Here is a 20,211-nt window from a genome sequence, read left to right on the forward strand (position 1 = left end):
GCAGAATTCGCGTTCGGCTTCTCTCCCAATACACAAAATGTTAGTTTTCCGCCGCATTTGACGAAAGCACTTCCTTCCGCAACAGCCAGCTCCTCGAGGACGGCGCGGGGGGCGCGCCCGGCGTCCCAGCGGAGCGACGGCCGAATTAGCGGGCGCACCGCCGCGTGTGTGAGACGCACTGCTGCTCGTTGCACGTCCTGTCATTCGCTGGGCGCGTGCAGCCTTCGACACTAGCGGAGGACGCATCTTGTCCCTGGTGTCCAGCGGAGGGCCTGTGCGGGGTGTGGCAGTGTCGTGCTGGAGGGCGCCACTGGTAGCGATGTGGGCTTCCTCGCCCCGCCTCACACCAGGTGTCTGCGTAGTTCGCAGTGCGTTCGCACCATTCCTATCCCTGTCCCCGTCCCGACTTGTCCCGACTTTGCTCGACTGCCGCTCGCTGCCGCTCGGGTCGTGGCCCATATGACAGTACAAGCACGACAAACATCTGCGAGACGGCCGTGGGCCTAACGGGCGTGTCCGAGACGCCGTTTGCGGCGGGTAGGGCAGCGCCGTGCCGTGGAAAGGTGCGAAAACAGGGACGCAGGACACAGGAGGGTCGCCAAAGCATCCATCTCTTCTAGCGACGAAAGAGAAATTTTTGTTTACAAATCTGCAGCCGTACAATGCAACAAAACAATAAGCCCTGACGTATTTCAGAACGTATCTGTCGGTTCGTACTGTTTTGTTATCTCCAGAGACTCTTTGGAAATCTTCCTTGGCACATTCTTCTTCGAGCTGAGGCCATTAATATCGTATCTTACGTTTATTACAGTCGTTTATTTTCAATTTTTTTTTTTTTTTATTGTTGGAACTTTGCACTGCTACGAAATAGTAGGAGGCCCTGGCTTATTTCAGATCACATCTGTCAATTCGTAGTGTTTCGTTATTGTCAAGGATTTCTTGGCACGTTTAAATTGCTGAAGGAAGCATCTTTGTCACAACGGAAAGGTAGTATGAAAAGAGGGCTGGCAGGGGTAGCGATGCAAAAAGGGGAAAATGTAAGGGAGCCAACAGCACTTTTTTTTATTGGGCTGCCAGGGATAGCGACATAATAACAAAAAAAAAAGGGAGCCAACAGCACCCGGGTTTCCCAGGCGGTCACCCCTCCAAGTACTAACCGGGCCCAATGATGCTTAACTTCGGTGATCGGACGAGAACCGGTGCAATCATCATGGTATGGCCGTTGGCAATCATGTAATGTAGGAGCACGGCAGAATTCGCGTTCGGCTTCTCTCCCAATACACAAAATGTTAGTTTTCCGCCGCATTTGACGAAAGCACTTCCTTCCGCAACAGCCAGCTCCTCGAGGACGGCGCGGGGGGCGCGCCCGGCGTCCCAGCGGAGCGACGGCCGAATTAGCGGGCGCACCGCCGCGTGTGTGAGACGCACTGCTGCTCGTTGCACGTCCTGTCATTCGCTGGGCGCGTGCAGCCTTCGACACTAGCGGAGGACGCATCTTGTCCCTGGTGTCCAGCGGAGGGCCTGTGCGGGGTGTGGCAGTGTCGTGCTGGAGGGCGCCACTGGTAGCGATGTGGGCTTCCTCGCCCCGCCTCACACCAGGTGTCTGCGTAGTTCGCAGTGCGTTCGCACCATTCCTATCCCTGTCCCCGTCCCGACTTGTCCCGACTTTGCTCGACTGCCGCTCGCTGCCGCTCGGGTCGTGGCCCATATGACAGTACAAGCACGACAAACATCTGCGAGACGGCCGTGGGCCTAACGGGCGTGTCCGAGACGCCGTTTGCGGCGGGTAGGGCAGCGCCGTGCCGTGGAAAGGTGCGAAAACAGGGACGCAGGACACAGGAGGGTCGCCAAAGCATCCATCTCTTCTAGCGACGAAAGAGAAATTTTTGTTTACAAATCTGCAGCCGTACAATGCAACAAAACAATAAGCCCTGACGTATTTCAGAACGTATCTGTCGGTTCGTACTGTTTTGTTATCTCCAGAGACTCTTTGGAAATCTTCCTTGGCACATTCTTCTTCGAGCTGAGGCCATTAATATCGTATCTTACGTTTATTACAGTCGTTTATTTTCAATTTTTTTTTTTTTTTTGTTGTTGGAACTTTGCACTGCTACGAAACAGTAGGAGGCCCTGGCTTATTTCAGATCACATCTGTCAATTCGTAGTGTTTCGTTATTGTCAAGGATTTCTTGGCACGTTTAAATTGCTGAAGGAAGCATCTTTGTCACAACGGAAAGGTAGTATGAAAAGAGGGCTGGCAGGGGTAGCGATGCAAAAAGGGGAAAATGTAAGGGAGCCAACAGCACTTTTTTTTATTGGGCTGCCAGGGGTAGCGACATAATAACAAAAAAAAAAAGGGAGCCAACAGCACCCGGGTTTCCCAGGCGGTCACCCCTCCAAGTACTAACCGGGCCCAATGATGCTTAACTTCGGTGATCGGACGAGAACCGGTGCAATCATCATGGTATGGCCGTTGGCAATCATGTAATGTAGGAGCACGGCAGAATTCGCGTTCGGCTTCTCTCCCAATACACAAAATGTTAGTTTTCCGCCGCATTTGACGAAAGCACTTCCTTCCGCAACAGCCAGCTCCTCGAGGACGGCGCGGGGGGCGCGCCCGGCGTCCCAGCGGAGCGACGGCCGAATTAGCGGGCGCACCGCCGCGTGTGTGAGACGCACTGCTGCTCGTTGCACGTCCTGTCATTCGCTGGGCGCGTGCAGCCTTCGACACTAGCGGAGGACGCATCTTGTCCCTGGTGTCCAGCGGAGGGCCTGTGCGGGGTGTGGCAGTGTCGTGCTGGAGGGCGCCACTGGTAGCGATGTGGGCTTCCTCGCCCCGCCTCACACCAGGTGTCTGCGTAGTTCGCAGTGCGTTCGCACCATTCCTATCCCTGTCCCCGTCCCGACTTGTCCCGACTTTGCTCGACTGCCGCTCGCTGCCGCTCGGGTCGTGGCCCATATGACAGTACAAGCACGACAAACATCTGCGAGACGGCCGTGGGCCTAACGGGCGTGTCCGAGACGCCGTTTGCGGCGGGTAGGGCAGCGCCGTGCCGTGGAAAGGTGCGAAAACAGGGACGCAGGACACAGGAGGGTCGCCAAAGCATCCATCTCTTCTAGCGACGAAAGAGAAATTTTTGTTTACAAATCTGCAGCCGTACAATGCAACAAAACAATAAGCCCTGACGTATTTCAGAACGTATCTGTCGGTTCGTACTGTTTTGTTATCTCCAGAGACTCTTTGGAAATCTTCCTTGGCACATTCTTCTTCGAGCTGAGGCCATTAATATCGTATCTTACGTTTATTACAGTCGTTTATTTTCAATTTTTTTTTTTTTGTTGTTGGAACTTTGCACTGCTACGAAACAGTAGGAGGCCCTGGCTTATTTCAGATCACATCTGTCAATTCGTAGTGTTTCGTTATTGTCAAGGATTTCTTGGCACGTTTAAATTGCTGAAGGAAGCATCTTTGTCACAACGGAAAGGTAGTATGAAAAGAGGGCTGGCAGGGGTAGCGATGCAAAAAGGGGAAAATGTAAGGGAGCCAACAGCACTTTTTTTTATTGGGCTGCCAGGGGTAGCGACATAATAACAAAAAAAAAAGGGAGCCAACAGCACCCGGGTTTCCCAGGCGGTCACCCCTCCAAGTACTAACCGGGCCCAATGATGCTTAACTTCGGTGATCGGACGAGAACCGGTGCAATCATCATGGTATGGCCGTTGGCAATCATGTAATGTAGGAGCACGGCAGAATTCGCGTTCGGCTTCTCTCCCAATACACAAAATGTTAGTTTTCCGCCGCATTTGACGAAAGCACTTCCTTCCGCAACAGCCAGCTCCTCGAGGACGGCGCGGGGGGCGCGCCCGGCGTCCCAGCGGAGCGACGGCCGAATTAGCGGGCGCACCGCCGCGTGTGTGAGACGCACTGCTGCTCGTTGCACGTCCTGTCATTCGCTGGGCGCGTGCAGCCTTCGACACTAGCGGAGGACGCATCTTGTCCCTGGTGTCCAGCGGAGGGCCTGTGCGGGGTGTGGCAGTGTCGTGCTGGAGGGCGCCACTGGTAGCGATGTGGGCTTCCTCGCCCCGCCTCACACCAGGTGTCTGCGTAGTTCGCAGTGCGTTCGCACCATTCCTATCCCTGTCCCCGTCCCGACTTGTCCCGACTTTGCTCGACTGCCGCTCGCTGCCGCTCGGGTCGTGGCCCATATGACAGTACAAGCACGACAAACATCTGCGAGACGGCCGTGGGCCTAACGGGCGTGTCCGAGACGCCGTTTGCGGCGGGTAGGGCAGCGCCGTGCCGTGGAAAGGTGCGAAAACAGGGACGCAGGACACAGGAGGGTCGCCAAAGCATCCATCTCTTCTAGCGACGAAAGAGAAATTTTTGTTTACAAATCTGCAGCCGTACAATGCAACAAAACAATAAGCCCTGACGTATTTCAGAACGTATCTGTCGGTTCGTACTGTTTTGTTATCTCCAGAGACTCTTTGGAAATCTTCCTTGGCACATTCTTCTTCGAGCTGAGGCCATTAATATCGTATCTTACGTTTATTACAGTCGTTTATTTTCAATTTTTTTTTTTTTTTGTTGTTGGAACTTTGCACTGCTACGAAACAGTAGGAGGCCCTGGCTTATTTCAGATCACATCTGTCAATTCGTAGTGTTTCGTTATTGTCAAGGATTTCTTGGCACGTTTAAATTGCTGAAGGAAGCATCTTTGTCACAACGGAAAGGTAGTATGAAAAGAGGGCTGGCAGGGGTAGCGATGCAAAAAGGGGAAAATGTAAGGGAGCCAACAGCACTTTTTTTTATTGGGCTGCCAGGGATAGCGACATAATAACAAAAAAAAAAGGGAGCCAACAGCACCCGGGTTTCCCAGGCGGTCACCCCTCCAAGTACTAACCGGGCCCAATGATGCTTAACTTCGGTGATCGGACGAGAACCGGTGCAATCATCATGGTATGGCCGTTGGCAATCATGTAATGTAGGAGCACGGCAGAATTCGCGTTCGGCTTCTCTCCCAATACACAAAATGTTAGTTTTCCGCCGCATTTGACGAAAGCACTTCCTTCCGCAACAGCCAGCTCCTCGAGGACGGCGCGGGGGGCGCGCCCGGCGTCCCAGCGGAGCGACGGCCGAATTAGCGGGCGCACCGCCGCGTGTGTGAGACGCACTGCTGCTCGTTGCACGTCCTGTCATTCGCTGGGCGCGTGCAGCCTTCGACACTAGCGGAGGACGCATCTTGTCCCTGGTGTCCAGCGGAGGGCCTGTGCGGGGTGTGGCAGTGTCGTGCTGGAGGGCGCCACTGGTAGCGATGTGGGCTTCCTCGCCCCGCCTCACACCAGGTGTCTGCGTAGTTCGCAGTGCGTTCGCACCATTCCTATCCCTGTCCCCGTCCCGACTTGTCCCGACTTTGCTCGACTGCCGCTCGCTGCCGCTCGGGTCGTGGCCCATATGACAGTACAAGCACGACAAACATCTGCGAGACGGCCGTGGGCCTAACGGGCGTGTCCGAGACGCCGTTTGCGGCGGGTAGGGCAGCGCCGTGCCGTGGAAAGGTGCGAAAACAGGGACGCAGGACACAGGAGGGTCGCCAAAGCATCCATCTCTTCTAGCGACGAAAGAGAAATTTTTGTTTACAAATCTGCAGCCGTACAATGCAACAAAACAATAAGCCCTGACGTATTTCAGAACGTATCTGTCGGTTCGTACTGTTTTGTTATCTCCAGAGACTCTTTGGAAATCTTCCTTGGCACATTCTTCTTCGAGCTGAGGCCATTAATATCGTATCTTACGTTTATTACAGTCGTTTATTTTCAATTTTTTTTTTTTTTTGTTGTTGGAACTTTGCACTGCTACGAAACAGTAGGAGGCCCTGGCTTATTTCAGATCACATCTGTCAATTCGTAGTGTTTCGTTATTGTCAAGGATTTCTTGGCACGTTTAAATTGCTGAAGGAAGCATCTTTGTCACAACGGAAAGGTAGTATGAAAAGAGGGCTGGCAGGGGTAGCGATGCAAAAAGGGGAAAATGTAAGGGAGCCAACAGCACTTTTTTTTATTGGGCTGCCAGGGGTAGCGACATAATAACAAAAAAAAAAGGGAGCCAACAGCACCCGGGTTTCCCAGGCGGTCACCCCTCCAAGTACTAACCGGGCCCAATGATGCTTAACTTCGGTGATCGGACGAGAACCGGTGCAATCATCATGGTATGGCCGTTGGCAATCATGTAATGTAGGAGCACGGCAGAATTCGCGTTCGGCTTCTCTCCCAATACACAAAATGTTAGTTTTCCGCCGCATTTGACGAAAGCACTTCCTTCCGCAACAGCCAGCTCCTCGAGGACGGCGCGGGGGGCGCGCCCGGCGTCCCAGCGGAGCGACGGCCGAATTAGCGGGCGCACCGCCGCGTGTGTGAGACGCACTGCTGCTCGTTGCACGTCCTGTCATTCGCTGGGCGCGTGCAGCCTTCGACACTAGCGGAGGACGCATCTTGTCCCTGGTGTCCAGCGGAGGGCCTGTGCGGGGTGTGGCAGTGTCGTGCTGGAGGGCGCCACTGGTAGCGATGTGGGCTTCCTCGCCCCGCCTCACACCAGGTGTCTGCGTAGTTCGCAGTGCGTTCGCACCATTCCTATCCCTGTCCCCGTCCCGACTTGTCCCGACTTTGCTCGACTGCCGCTCGCTGCCGCTCGGGTCGTGGCCCATATGACAGTACAAGCACGACAAACATCTGCGAGACGGCCGTGGGCCTAACGGGCGTGTCCGAGACGCCGTTTGCGGCGGGTAGGGCAGCGCCGTGCCGTGGAAAGGTGCGAAAACAGGGACGCAGGACACAGGAGGGTCGCCAAAGCATCCATCTCTTCTAGCGACGAAAGAGAAATTTTTGTTTACAAATCTGCAGCCGTACAATGCAACAAAACAATAAGCCCTGACGTATTTCAGAACGTATCTGTCGGTTCGTACTGTTTTGTTATCTCCAGAGACTCTTTGGAAATCTTCCTTGGCACATTCTTCTTCGAGCTGAGGCCATTAATATCGTATCTTACGTTTATTACAGTCGTTTATTTTCAATTTTTTTTTTTTTTTGTTGTTGGAACTTTGCACTGCTACGAAACAGTAGGAGGCCCTGGCTTATTTCAGATCACATCTGTCAATTCGTAGTGTTTCGTTATTGTCAAGGATTTCTTGGCACGTTTAAATTGCTGAAGGAAGCATCTTTGTCACAACGGAAAGGTAGTATGAAAAGAGGGCTGGCAGGGGTAGCGATGCAAAAAGGGGAAAATGTAAGGGAGCCAACAGCACTTTTTTTTATTGGGCTGCCAGGGATAGCGACATAATAACAAAAAAAAAAGGGAGCCAACAGCACCCGGGTTTCCCAGGCGGTCATCCCTCCAAGTACTAACCGGGCCCAATGATGCTTAACTTCGGTGATCGGACGAGAACCGGTGCAATCATCATGGTATGGCCGTTGGCAATCATGTAATGTAGGAGCACGGCAGAATTCGCGTTCGGCTTCTCTCCCAATACACAAAATGTTAGTTTTCCGCCGCATTTGACGAAAGCACTTCCTTCCGCAACAGCCAGCTCCTCGAGGACGGCGCGGGGGGCGCGCCCGGCGTCCCAGCGGAGCGACGGCCGAATTAGCGGGCGCACCGCCGCGTGTGTGAGACGCACTGCTGCTCGTTGCACGTCCTGTCATTCGCTGGGCGCGTGCAGCCTTCGACACTAGCGGAGGACGCATCTTGTCCCTGGTGTCCAGCGGAGGGCCTGTGCGGGGTGTGGCAGTGTCGTGCTGGAGGGCGCCACTGGTAGCGATGTGGGCTTCCTCGCCCCGCCTCACACCAGGTGTCTGCGTAGTTCGCAGTGCGTTCGCACCATTCCTATCCCTGTCCCCGTCCCGACTTGTCCCGACTTTGCTCGACTGCCGCTCGCTGCCGCTCGGGTCGTGGCCCATATGACAGTACAAGCACGACAAACATCTGCGAGACGGCCGTGGGCCTAACGGGCGTGTCCGAGACGCCGTTTGCGGCGGGTAGGGCAGCGCCGTGCCGTGGAAAGGTGCGAAAACAGGGACGCAGGACACAGGAGGGTCGCCAAAGCATCCATCTCTTCTAGCGACGAAAGAGAAATTTTTGTTTACAAATCTGCAGCCGTACAATGCAACAAAACAATAAGCCCTGACGTATTTCAGAACGTATCTGTCGGTTCGTACTGTTTTGTTATCTCCAGAGACTCTTTGGAAATCTTCCTTGGCACATTCTTCTTCGAGCTGAGGCCATTAATATCGTATCTTACGTTTATTACAGTCGTTTATTTTCAATTTTTTTTTTTTTTTGTTGTTGGAACTTTGCACTGCTACGAAACAGTAGGAGGCCCTGGCTTATTTCAGATCACATCTGTCAATTCGTAGTGTTTCGTTATTGTCAAGGATTTCTTGGCACGTTTAAATTGCTGAAGGAAGCATCTTTGTCACAACGGAAAGGTAGTATGAAAAGAGGGCTGGCAGGGGTAGCGATGCAAAAAGGGGAAAATGTAAGGGAGCCAACAGCACTTTTTTTTATTGGGCTGCCAGGGATAGCGACATAATAACAAAAAAAAAAGGGAGCCAACAGCACCCGGGTTTCCCAGGCGGTCATCCCTCCAAGTACTAACCGGGCCCAATGATGCTTAACTTCGGTGATCGGACGAGAACCGGTGCAATCATCATGGTATGGCCGTTGGCAATCATGTAATGTAGGAGCACGGCAGAATTCGCGTTCGGCTTCTCTCCCAATACACAAAATGTTAGTTTTCCGCCGCATTTGACGAAAGCACTTCCTTCCGCAACAGCCAGCTCCTCGAGGACGGCGCGGGGGGCGCGCCCGGCGTCCCAGCGGAGCGACGGCCGAATTAGCGGGCGCACCGCCGCGTGTGTGAGACGCACTGCTGCTCGTTGCACGTCCTGTCATTCGCTGGGCGCGTGCAGCCTTCGACACTAGCGGAGGACGCATCTTGTCCCTGGTGTCCAGCGGAGGGCCTGTGCGGGGTGTGGCAGTGTCGTGCTGGAGGGCGCCACTGGTAGCGATGTGGGCTTCCTCGCCCCGCCTCACACCAGGTGTCTGCGTAGTTCGCAGTGCGTTCGCACCATTCCTATCCCTGTCCCCGTCCCGACTTGTCCCGACTTTGCTCGACTGCCGCTCGCTGCCGCTCGGGTCGTGGCCCATATGACAGTACAAGCACGACAAACATCTGCGAGACGGCCGTGGGCCTAACGGGCGTGTCCGAGACGCCGTTTGCGGCGGGTAGGGCAGCGCCGTGCCGTGGAAAGGTGCGAAAACAGGGACGCAGGACACAGGAGGGTCGCCAAAGCATCCATCTCTTCTAGCGACGAAAGAGAAATTTTTGTTTACAAATCTGCAGCCGTACAATGCAACAAAACAATAAGCCCTGACGTATTTCAGAACGTATCTGTCGGTTCGTACTGTTTTGTTATCTCCAGAGACTCTTTGGAAATCTTCCTTGGCACATTCTTCTTCGAGCTGAGGCCATTAATATCGTATCTTACGTTTATTACAGTCGTTTATTTTCAATTTTTTTTTTTTTTGTTGTTGGAACTTTGCACTGCTACGAAACAGTAGGAGGCCCTGGCTTATTTCAGATCACATCTGTCAATTCGTAGTGTTTCGTTATTGTCAAGGATTTCTTGGCACGTTTAAATTGCTGAAGGAAGCATCTTTGTCACAACGGAAAGGTAGTATGAAAAGAGGGCTGGCAGGGGTAGCGATGCAAAAAGGGGAAAATGTAAGGGAGCCAACAGCACTTTTTTTTATTGGGCTGCCAGGGGTAGCGACATAATAACAAAAAAAAAAAGGGAGCCAACAGCACCCGGGTTTCCCAGGCGGTCACCCCTCCAAGTACTAACCGGGCCCAATGATGCTTAACTTCGGTGATCGGACGAGAACCGGTGCAATCATCATGGTATGGCCGTTGGCAATCATGTAATGTAGGAGCACGGCAGAATTCGCGTTCGGCTTCTCTCCCAATACACAAAATGTTAGTTTTCCGCCGCATTTGACGAAAGCACTTCCTTCCGCAACAGCCAGCTCCTCGAGGACGGCGCGGGGGGCGCGCCCGGCGTCCCAGCGGAGCGACGGCCGAATTAGCGGGCGCACCGCCGCGTGTGTGAGACGCACTGCTGCTCGTTGCACGTCCTGTCATTCGCTGGGCGCGTGCAGCCTTCGACACTAGCGGAGGACGCATCTTGTCCCTGGTGTCCAGCGGAGGGCCTGTGCGGGGTGTGGCAGTGTCGTGCTGGAGGGCGCCACTGGTAGCGATGTGGGCTTCCTCGCCCCGCCTCACACCAGGTGTCTGCGTAGTTCGCAGTGCGTTCGCACCATTCCTATCCCTGTCCCCGTCCCGACTTGTCCCGACTTTGCTCGACTGCCGCTCGCTGCCGCTCGGGTCGTGGCCCATATGACAGTACAAGCACGACAAACATCTGCGAGACGGCCGTGGGCCTAACGGGCGTGTCCGAGACGCCGTTTGCGGCGGGTAGGGCAGCGCCGTGCCGTGGAAAGGTGCGAAAACAGGGACGCAGGACACAGGAGGGTCGCCAAAGCATCCATCTCTTCTAGCGACGAAAGAGAAATTTTTGTTTACAAATCTGCAGCCGTACAATGCAACAAAACAATAAGCCCTGACGTATTTCAGAACGTATCTGTCGGTTCGTACTGTTTTGTTATCTCCAGAGACTCTTTGGAAATCTTCCTTGGCACATTCTTCTTCGAGCTGAGGCCATTAATATCGTATCTTACGTTTATTACAGTCGTTTATTTTCAATTTTTTTTTTTTTTGTTGTTGGAACTTTGCACTGCTACGAAACAGTAGGAGGCCCTGGCTTATTTCAGATCACATCTGTCAATTCGTAGTGTTTCGTTATTGTCAAGGATTTCTTGGCACGTTTAAATTGCTGAAGGAAGCATCTTTGTCACAACGGAAAGGTAGTATGAAAAGAGGGCTGGCAGGGGTAGCGATGCAAAAAGGGGAAAATGTAAGGGAGCCAACAGCACTTTTTTTTATTGGGCTGCCAGGGGTAGCGACATAATAACAAAAAAAAAAAGGGAGCCAACAGCACCCGGGTTTCCCAGGCGGTCACCCCTCCAAGTACTAACCGGGCCCAATGATGCTTAACTTCGGTGATCGGACGAGAACCGGTGCAATCATCATGGTATGGCCGTTGGCAATCATGTAATGTAGGAGCACGGCAGAATTCGCGTTCGGCTTCTCTCCCAATACACAAAATGTTAGTTTTCCGCCGCATTTGACGAAAGCACTTCCTTCCGCAACAGCCAGCTCCTCGAGGACGGCGCGGGGGGCGCGCCCGGCGTCCCAGCGGAGCGACGGCCGAATTAGCGGGCGCACCGCCGCGTGTGTGAGACGCACTGCTGCTCGTTGCACGTCCTGTCATTCGCTGGGCGCGTGCAGCCTTCGACACTAGCGGAGGACGCATCTTGTCCCTGGTGTCCAGCGGAGGGCCTGTGCGGGGTGTGGCAGTGTCGTGCTGGAGGGCGCCACTGGTAGCGATGTGGGCTTCCTCGCCCCGCCTCACACCAGGTGTCTGCGTAGTTCGCAGTGCGTTCGCACCATTCCTATCCCTGTCCCCGTCCCGACTTGTCCCGACTTTGCTCGACTGCCGCTCGCTGCCGCTCGGGTCGTGGCCCATATGACAGTACAAGCACGACAAACATCTGCGAGACGGCCGTGGGCCTAACGGGCGTGTCCGAGACGCCGTTTGCGGCGGGTAGGGCAGCGCCGTGCCGTGGAAAGGTGCGAAAACAGGGACGCAGGACACAGGAGGGTCGCCAAAGCATCCATCTCTTCTAGCGACGAAAGAGAAATTTTTGTTTACAAATCTGCAGCCGTACAATGCAACAAAACAATAAGCCCTGACGTATTTCAGAACGTATCTGTCGGTTCGTACTGTTTTGTTATCTCCAGAGACTCTTTGGAAATCTTCCTTGGCACATTCTTCTTCGAGCTGAGGCCATTAATATCGTATCTTACGTTTATTACAGTCGTTTATTTTCAATTTTTTTTTTTTTTGTTGTTGGAACTTTGCACTGCTACGAAACAGTAGGAGGCCCTGGCTTATTTCAGATCACATCTGTCAATTCGTAGTGTTTCGTTATTGTCAAGGATTTCTTGGCACGTTTAAATTGCTGAAGGAAGCATCTTTGTCACAACGGAAAGGTAGTATGAAAAGAGGGCTGGCAGGGGTAGCGATGCAAAAAGGGGAAAATGTAAGGGAGCCAACAGCACTTTTTTTTATTGGGCTGCCAGGGGTAGCGACATAATAACAAAAAAAAAAAGGGAGCCAACAGCACCCGGGTTTCCCAGGCGGTCACCCCTCCAAGTACTAACCGGGCCCAATGATGCTTAACTTCGGTGATCGGACGAGAACCGGTGCAATCATCATGGTATGGCCGTTGGCAATCATGTAATGTAGGAGCACGGCAGAATTCGCGTTCGGCTTCTCTCCCAATACACAAAATGTTAGTTTTCCGCCGCATTTGACGAAAGCACTTCCTTCCGCAACAGCCAGCTCCTCGAGGACGGCGCGGGGGGCGCGCCCGGCGTCCCAGCGGAGCGACGGCCGAATTAGCGGGCGCACCGCCGCGTGTGTGAGACGCACTGCTGCTCGTTGCACGTCCTGTCATTCGCTGGGCGCGTGCAGCCTTCGACACTAGCGGAGGACGCATCTTGTCCCTGGTGTCCAGCGGAGGGCCTGTGCGGGGTGTGGCAGTGTCGTGCTGGAGGGCGCCACTGGTAGCGATGTGGGCTTCCTCGCCCCGCCTCACACCAGGTGTCTGCGTAGTTCGCAGTGCGTTCGCACCATTCCTATCCCTGTCCCCGTCCCGACTTGTCCCGACTTTGCTCGACTGCCGCTCGCTGCCGCTCGGGTCGTGGCCCATATGACAGTACAAGCACGACAAACATCTGCGAGACGGCCGTGGGCCTAACGGGCGTGTCCGAGACGCCGTTTGCGGCGGGTAGGGCAGCGCCGTGCCGTGGAAAGGTGCGAAAACAGGGACGCAGGACACAGGAGGGTCGCCAAAGCATCCATCTCTTCTAGCGACGAAAGAGAAATTTTTGTTTACAAATCTGCAGCCGTACAATGCAACAAAACAATAAGCCCTGACGTATTTCAGAACGTATCTGTCGGTTCGTACTGTTTTGTTATCTCCAGAGACTCTTTGGAAATCTTCCTTGGCCCATTCTTCTTCGAGCTGAGGCCATTAATATCGTATCTTACGTTTATTACAGTCGTTTATTTTCAATTTTTTTTTTTTTTGTTGTTGGAACTTTGCACTGCTACGAAACAGTAGGAGGCCCTGGCTTATTTCAGATCACATCTGTCAATTCGTAGTGTTTCGTTATTGTCAAGGATTTCTTGGCACGTTTAAATTGCTGAAGGAAGCATCTTTGTCACAACGGAAAGGTAGTATGAAAAGAGGGCTGGCAGGGGTAGCGATGCAAAAAGGGGAAAATGTAAGGGAGCCAACAGCACTTTTTTTTATTGGGCTGCCAGGGGTAGCGACATAATAACAAAAAAAAAAAGGGAGCCAACAGCACCCGGGTTTCCCAGGCGGTCACCCCTCCAAGTACTAACCGGGCCCAATGATGCTTAACTTCGGTGATCGGACGAGAACCGGTGCAATCATCATGGTATGGCCGTTGGCAATCATGTAATGTAGGAGCACGGCAGAATTCGCGTTCGGCTTCTCTCCCAATACACAAAATGTTAGTTTTCCGCCGCATTTGACGAAAGCACTTCCTTCCGCAACAGCCAGCTCCTCGAGGACGGCGCGGGGGGCGCGCCCGGCGTCCCAGCGGAGCGACGGCCGAATTAGCGGGCGCACCGCCGCGTGTGTGAGACGCACTGCTGCTCGTTGCACGTCCTGTCATTCGCTGGGCGCGTGCAGCCTTCGACACTAGCGGAGGACGCATCTTGTCCCTGGTGTCCAGCGGAGGGCCTGTGCGGGGTGTGGCAGTGTCGTGCTGGAGGGCGCCACTGGTAGCGATGTGGGCTTCCTCGCCCCGCCTCACACCAGGTGTCTGCGTAGTTCGCAGTGCGTTCGCACCATTCCTATCCCTGTCCCCGTCCCGACTTGTCCCGACTTTGCTCGACTGCCGCTCGCTGCCGCTCGGGTCGTGGCCCATATGACAGTACAAGCACGACAAACATCTGCGAGACGGCCGTGGGCCTAACGGGCGTGTCCGAGACGCCGTTTGCGGCGGGTAGGGCAGCGCCGTGCCGTGGAAAGGTGCGAAAACAGGGACGCAGGACACAGGAGGGTCGCCAAAGCATCCATCTCTTCTAGCGACGAAAGAGAAATTTTTGTTTACAAATCTGCAGCCGTACAATGCAACAAAACAATAAGCCCTGACGTATTTCAGAACGTATCTGTCGGTTCGTACTGTTTTGTTATCTCCAGAGACTCTTTGGAAATCTTCCTTGGCACATTCTTCTTCGAGCTGAGGCCATTAATATCGTATCTTACGTTTATTACAGTCGTTTATTTTCAATTTTTTTTTTTTTTTGTTGTTGGAACTTTGCACTGCTACGAAACAGTAGGAGGCCCTGGCTTATTTCAGATCACATCTGTCAATTCGTAGTGTTTCGTTATTGTCAAGGATTTCTTGGCACGTTTAAATTGCTGAAGGAAGCATCTTTGTCACAACGGAAAGGTAGTATGAAAAGAGGGCTGGCAGGGGTAGCGATGCAAAAAGGGGAAAATGTAAGGGAGCCAACAGCACTTTTTTTTATTGGGCTGCCAGGGGTAGCGACATAATAACAAAAAAAAAAAAGGGAGCCAACAGCACCCGGGTTTCCCAGGCGGTCACCCCTCCAAGTACTAACCGGGCCCAATGATGCTTAACTTCGGTGATCGGACGAGAACCGGTGCAATCATCATGGTATGGCCGTTGGCAATCATGTAATGTAGGAGCACGGCAGAATTCGCGTTCGGCTTCTCTCCCAATACACAAAATGTTAGTTTTCCGCCGCATTTGACGAAAGCACTTCCTTCCGCAACAGCCAGCTCCTCGAGGACGGCGCGGGGGGCGCGCCCGGCGTCCCAGCGGAGCGACGGCCGAATTAGCGGGCGCACCGCCGCGTGTGTGAGACGCACTGCTGCTCGTTGCACGTCCTGTCATTCGCTGGGCGCGTGCAGCCTTCGACACTAGCGGAGGACGCATCTTGTCCCTGGTGTCCAGCGGAGGGCCTGTGCGGGGTGTGGCAGTGTCGTGCTGGAGGGCGCCACTGGTAGCGATGTGGGCTTCCTCGCCCCGCCTCACACCAGGTGTCTGCGTAGTTCGCAGTGCGTTCGCACCATTCCTATCCCTGTCCCCGTCCCGACTTGTCCCGACTTTGCTCGACTGCCGCTCGCTGCCGCTCGGGTCGTGGCCCATATGACAGTACAAGCACGACAAACATCTGCGAGACGGCCGTGGGCCTAACGGGCGTGTCCGAGACGCCGTTTGCGGCGGGTAGGGCAGCGCCGTGCCGTGGAAAGGTGCGAAAACAGGGACGCAGGACACAGGAGGGTCGCCAAAGCATCCATCTCTTCTAGCGACGAAAGAGAAATTTTTGTTTACAAATCTGCAGCCGTACAATGCAACAAAACAATAAGCCCTGACGTATTTCAGAACGTATCTGTCGGTTCGTACTGTTTTGTTATCTCCAGAGACTCTTTGGAAATCTTCCTTGGCACATTCTTCTTCGAGCTGAGGCCATTAATATCGTATCTTACGTTTATTACAGTCGTTTATTTTCAATTTTTTTTTTTTTTTGTTGTTGGAACTTTGCACTGCTACGAAACAGTAGGAGGCCCTGGCTTATTTCAGATCACATCTGTCAATTCGTAGTGTTTCGTTATTGTCAAGGATTTCTTGGCACGTTTAAATTGCTGAAGGAAGCATCTTTGTCACAACGGAAAGGTAGTATGAAAAGAGGGCTGGCAGGGGTAGCGATGCAAAAAGGGGAAAATGTAAGGGAGCCAACAGCACTTTTTTTTATTGGGCTGCCAGGGGTAGCGACATAATAACAAAAAAAAAAAGGGAGCCAACAGCACCCGGGTTTCCCAGGCGGTCACCCCTCCAAGTACTAACCGGGCCCAATGATGCTTAACTTCGGTGATCGGACGAGAACCGGTGCAATCATCATGGTATGGCCGTTGGCAATCATGTAATGTAGGAGCACGGCAGAATTCGCGTTCGGCTTCTCTCCCAATACACAAAATGTTAGTTTTCCGCCGCATTTGACGAAAGCACTTCCTTCCGCAACAGCCAGCTCCTCGAGGACGGCGCGGGGGGCGCGCCCGGCGTCCCAGCGGAGCGACGGCCGAATTAGCGGGCGCACCGCCGCGTGTGTGAGACGCACTGCTGCTCGTTGCACGTCCTGTCATTCGCTGGGCGCGTGCAGCCTTCGACACTAGCGGAGGACGCATCTTGTCCCTGGTGTCCAGCGGAGGGCCTGTGCGGGGTGTGGCAGTGTCGTGCTGGAGGGCGCCACTGGTAGCGATGTGGGCTTCCTCGCCCCGCCTCACACCAGGTGTCTGCGTAGTTCGCAGTGCGTTCGCACCATTCCTATCCCTGTCCCCGTCCCGACTTGTCCCGACTTTGCTCGACTGCCGCTCGCTGCCGCTCGGGTCGTGGCCCATATGACAGTACAAGCACGACAAACATCTGCGAGACGGCCGTGGGCCTAACGGGCGTGTCCGAGACGCCGTTTGCGGCGGGTAGGGCAGCGCCGTGCCGTGGAAAGGTGCGAAAACAGGGACGCAGGACACAGGAGGGTCGCCAAAGCATCCATCTCTTCTAGCGACGAAAGAGAAATTTTTGTTTACAAATCTGCAGCCGTACAATGCAACAAAACAATAAGCCCTGACGTATTTCAGAACGTATCTGTCGGTTCGTACTGTTTTGTTATCTCCAGAGACTCTTTGGAAATCTTCCTTGGCCCATTCTTCTTCGAGCTGAGGCCATTAATATCGTATCTTACGTTTATTACAGTCGTTTATTTTCAATTTTTTTTTTTTTTTGTTGTTGGAACTTTGCACTGCTACGAAACAGTAGGAGGCCCTGGCTTATTTCAGATCACATCTGTCAATTCGTAGTGTTTCGTTATTGTCAAGGATTTCTTGGCACGTTTAAATTGCTGAAGGAAGCATCTTTGTCACAACGGAAAGGTAGTATGAAAAGAGGGCTGGCAGGGGTAGCGATGCAAAAAGGGGAAAATGTAAGGGAGCCAACAGCACTTTTTTTTATTGGGCTGCCAGGGGTAGCGACATAATAACAAAAAAAAAAAGGGAGCCAACAGCACCCGGGTTTCCCAGGCGGTCACCCCTCCAAGTACTAACCGGGCCCAATGATGCTTAACTTCGGTGATCGGACGAGAACCGGTGCAATCATCATGGTATGGCCGTTGGCAATCATGTAATGTAGGAGCACGGCAGAATTCGCGTTCGGCTTCTCTCCCAATACACAAAATGTTAGTTTTCCGCCGCATTTGACGAAAGCACTTCCTTCCGCAACAGCCAGCTCCTCGAGGACGGCGCGGGGGGCGCGCCCGGCGTCCCAGCGGAGCGACGGCCGAATTAGCGGGCGCACCGCCGCGTGTGTGAGACGCACTGCTGCTCGTTGCACGTCCTGTCATTCGCTGGGCGCGTGCAGCCTTCGACACTAGCGGAGGACGCATCTTGTCCCTGGTGTCCAGCGGAGGGCCTGTGCGGGGTGTGGCAGTGTCGTGCTGGAGGGCGCCACTGGTAGCGATGTGGGCTTCCTCGCCCCGCCTCACACCAGGTGTCTGCGTAGTTCGCAGTGCGTTCGCACCATTCCTATCCCTGTCCCCGTCCCGACTTGTCCCGACTTTGCTCGACTGCCGCTCGCTGCCGCTCGGGTCGTGGCCCATATGACAGTACAAGCACGACAAACATCTGCGAGACGGCCGTGGGCCTAACGGGCGTGTCCGAGACGCCGTTTGCGGCGGGTAGGGCAGCGCCGTGCCGTGGAAAGGTGCGAAAACAGGGACGCAGGACACAGGAGGGTCGCCAAAGCATCCATCTCTTCTAGCGACGAAAGAGAAATTTTTGTTTACAAATCTGCAGCCGTACAATGCAACAAAACAATAAGCCCTGACGTATTTCAGAACGTATCTGTCGGTTCGTACTGTTTTGTTATCTCCAGAGACTCTTTGGAAATCTTCCTTGGCACATTCTTCTTCGAGCTGAGGCCATTAATATCGTATCTTACGTTTATTACAGTCGTTTATTTTCAATTTTTTTTTTTTTTTGTTGTTGGAACTTTGCACTGCTACGAAACAGTAGGAGGCCCTGGCTTATTTCAGATCACATCTGTCAATTCGTAGTGTTTCGTTATTGTCAAGGATTTCTTGGCACGTTTAAATTGCTGAAGGAAGCATCTTTGTCACAACGGAAAGGTAGTATGAAAAGAGGGCTGGCAGGGGTAGCGATGCAAAAAGGGGAAAATGTAAGGGAGCCAACAGCACTTTTTTTTATTGGGCTGCCAGGGGTAGCGACATAATAACAAAAAAAAAAAGGGAGCCAACAGCACCCGGGTTTCCCAGGCGGTCACCCCTCCAAGTACTAACCGGGCCCAATGATGCTTAACTTCGGTGATCGGACGAGAACCGGTGCAATCATCATGGTATGGCCGTTGGCAATCATGTAATGTAGGAGCACGGCAGAATTCGCGTTCGGCTTCTCTCCCAATACACAAAATGTTAGTTTTCCGCCGCATTTGACGAAAGCACTTCCTTCCGCAACAGCCAGCTCCTCGAGGACGGCGCGGGGGGCGCGCCCGGCGTCCCAGCGGAGCGACGGCCGAATTAGCGGGCGCACCGCCGCGTGTGTGAGACGCACTGCTGCTCGTTGCACGTCCTGTCATTCGCTGGGCGCGTGCAGCCTTCGACACTAGCGGAGGACGCATCTTGTCCCTGGTGTCCAGCGGAGGGCCTGTGCGGGGTGTGGCAGTGTCGTGCTGGAGGGCGCCACTGGTAGCGATGTGGGCTTCCTCGCCCCGCCTCACACCAGGTGTCTGCGTAGTTCGCAGTGCGTTCGCACCATTCCTATCCCTGTCCCCGTCCCGACTTGTCCCGACTTTGCTCGACTGCCGCTCGCTGCCGCTCGGGTCGTGGCCCATATGACAGTACAAGCACGACAAACATCTGCGAGACGGCCGTGGGCCTAACGGGCGTGTCCGAGACGCCGTTTGCGGCGGGTAGGGCAGCGCCGTGCCGTGGAAAGGTGCGAAAACAGGGACGCAGGACACAGGAGGGTCGCCAAAGCATCCATCTCTTCTAGCGACGAAAGAGAAATTTTTGTTTACAAATCTGCAGCCGTACAATGCAACAAAACAATAAGCCCTGACGTATTTCAGAACGTATCTGTCGGTTCGTACTGTTTTGTTATCTCCAGAGACTCTTTGGAAATCTTCCTTGGCACATTCTTCTTCGAGCTGAGGCCATTAATATCGTATCTTACGTTTATTACAGTCGTTTATTTTCAATTTTTTTTTTTTTTGTTGTTGGAACTTTGCACTGCTACGAAACAGTAGGAGGCCCTGGCTTATTTCAGATCACATCTGTCAATTCGTAGTGTTTCGTTATTGTCAAGGATTTCTTGGCACGTTTAAATTGCTGAAGGAAGCATCTTTGTCACAACGGAAAGGTAGTATGAAAAGAGGGCTGGCAGGGGTAGCGATGCAAAAAGGGGAAAATGTAAGGGAGCCAACAGCACTTTTTTTTATTGGGCTGCCAGGGGTAGCGACATAATAACAAAAAAAAAAAGGGAGCCAACAGCACCCGGGTTTCCCAGGCGGTCACCCCTCCAAGTACTAACCGGGCCCAATGATGCTTAACTTCGGTGATCGGACGAGAACCGGTGCAATCATCATGGTATGGCCGTTGGCAATCATGTAATGTAGGAGCACGGCAGAATTCGCGTTCGGCTTCTCTCCCAATACACAAAATGTTAGTTTTCCGCCGCATTTGACGAAAGCACTTCCTTCCGCAACAGCCAGCTCCTCGAGGACGGCGCGGGGGGCGCGCCCGGCGTCCCAGCGGAGCGACGGCCGAATTAGCGGGCGCACCGCCGCGTGTGTGAGACGCACTGCTGCTCGTTGCACGTCCTGTCATTCGCTGGGCGCGTGCAGC

General features: G+C 53.6%; 16 non-coding genes across 16 annotated transcripts; all 16 read right to left on the reverse strand.

Moving 5' to 3' along the window:
* Nucleotides 1-1,108: 1,108 nt before the first annotated feature.
* LOC124590268 lies at nucleotides 1,109-1,227 on the reverse strand. The gene has a single exon (XR_006976488.1). It is a non-coding gene; the product is annotated as a 5S ribosomal RNA (ribosomal RNA).
* Nucleotides 1,228-2,359: 1,132 nt separating this feature from the next.
* LOC124590269 lies at nucleotides 2,360-2,478 on the reverse strand. The gene has a single exon (XR_006976489.1). It is a non-coding gene; the product is annotated as a 5S ribosomal RNA (ribosomal RNA).
* A 1,128-nt stretch (nucleotides 2,479-3,606) lies between these two features.
* LOC124590270 lies at nucleotides 3,607-3,725 on the reverse strand. Its single transcript, XR_006976490.1, has one exon. It is a non-coding gene; the product is annotated as a 5S ribosomal RNA (ribosomal RNA).
* A 1,130-nt stretch (nucleotides 3,726-4,855) lies between these two features.
* On the reverse strand, nucleotides 4,856-4,974 carry LOC124590271. Its single transcript, XR_006976491.1, has one exon. It is a non-coding gene; the product is annotated as a 5S ribosomal RNA (ribosomal RNA).
* Nucleotides 4,975-6,104: 1,130 nt separating this feature from the next.
* On the reverse strand, nucleotides 6,105-6,223 carry LOC124590272. The gene has a single exon (XR_006976492.1). It is a non-coding gene; the product is annotated as a 5S ribosomal RNA (ribosomal RNA).
* A 1,130-nt stretch (nucleotides 6,224-7,353) lies between these two features.
* LOC124590292 lies at nucleotides 7,354-7,472 on the reverse strand. Its single transcript, XR_006976510.1, has one exon. It is a non-coding gene; the product is annotated as a 5S ribosomal RNA (ribosomal RNA).
* A 1,130-nt stretch (nucleotides 7,473-8,602) lies between these two features.
* LOC124590239 lies at nucleotides 8,603-8,721 on the reverse strand. The gene has a single exon (XR_006976460.1). It is a non-coding gene; the product is annotated as a 5S ribosomal RNA (ribosomal RNA).
* Nucleotides 8,722-9,851: 1,130 nt separating this feature from the next.
* Nucleotides 9,852-9,970, reverse strand: LOC124590273. The gene has a single exon (XR_006976493.1). It is a non-coding gene; the product is annotated as a 5S ribosomal RNA (ribosomal RNA).
* Nucleotides 9,971-11,100: 1,130 nt separating this feature from the next.
* Nucleotides 11,101-11,219, reverse strand: LOC124590276. The gene has a single exon (XR_006976495.1). It is a non-coding gene; the product is annotated as a 5S ribosomal RNA (ribosomal RNA).
* A 1,130-nt stretch (nucleotides 11,220-12,349) lies between these two features.
* LOC124590277 lies at nucleotides 12,350-12,468 on the reverse strand. Its single transcript, XR_006976496.1, has one exon. It is a non-coding gene; the product is annotated as a 5S ribosomal RNA (ribosomal RNA).
* A 1,130-nt stretch (nucleotides 12,469-13,598) lies between these two features.
* On the reverse strand, nucleotides 13,599-13,717 carry LOC124590278. The gene has a single exon (XR_006976497.1). It is a non-coding gene; the product is annotated as a 5S ribosomal RNA (ribosomal RNA).
* Nucleotides 13,718-14,849: 1,132 nt separating this feature from the next.
* Nucleotides 14,850-14,968, reverse strand: LOC124590279. The gene has a single exon (XR_006976498.1). It is a non-coding gene; the product is annotated as a 5S ribosomal RNA (ribosomal RNA).
* A 1,131-nt stretch (nucleotides 14,969-16,099) lies between these two features.
* LOC124590280 lies at nucleotides 16,100-16,218 on the reverse strand. Its single transcript, XR_006976499.1, has one exon. It is a non-coding gene; the product is annotated as a 5S ribosomal RNA (ribosomal RNA).
* A 1,131-nt stretch (nucleotides 16,219-17,349) lies between these two features.
* On the reverse strand, nucleotides 17,350-17,468 carry LOC124590281. The gene has a single exon (XR_006976500.1). It is a non-coding gene; the product is annotated as a 5S ribosomal RNA (ribosomal RNA).
* Nucleotides 17,469-18,599: 1,131 nt separating this feature from the next.
* LOC124590282 lies at nucleotides 18,600-18,718 on the reverse strand. The gene has a single exon (XR_006976501.1). It is a non-coding gene; the product is annotated as a 5S ribosomal RNA (ribosomal RNA).
* A 1,130-nt stretch (nucleotides 18,719-19,848) lies between these two features.
* LOC124590283 lies at nucleotides 19,849-19,967 on the reverse strand. Its single transcript, XR_006976502.1, has one exon. It is a non-coding gene; the product is annotated as a 5S ribosomal RNA (ribosomal RNA).
* Between the last annotated feature and the right edge of the window lie 244 nt (nucleotides 19,968-20,211).

The sequence above is a fragment of the Schistocerca americana genome, unplaced genomic scaffold, assembly GCF_021461395.2.
Source record: "Schistocerca americana isolate TAMUIC-IGC-003095 unplaced genomic scaffold, iqSchAmer2.1 HiC_scaffold_751, whole genome shotgun sequence".
NCBI classification, from domain to species: domain Eukaryota; kingdom Metazoa; phylum Arthropoda; class Insecta; order Orthoptera; family Acrididae; genus Schistocerca; species Schistocerca americana.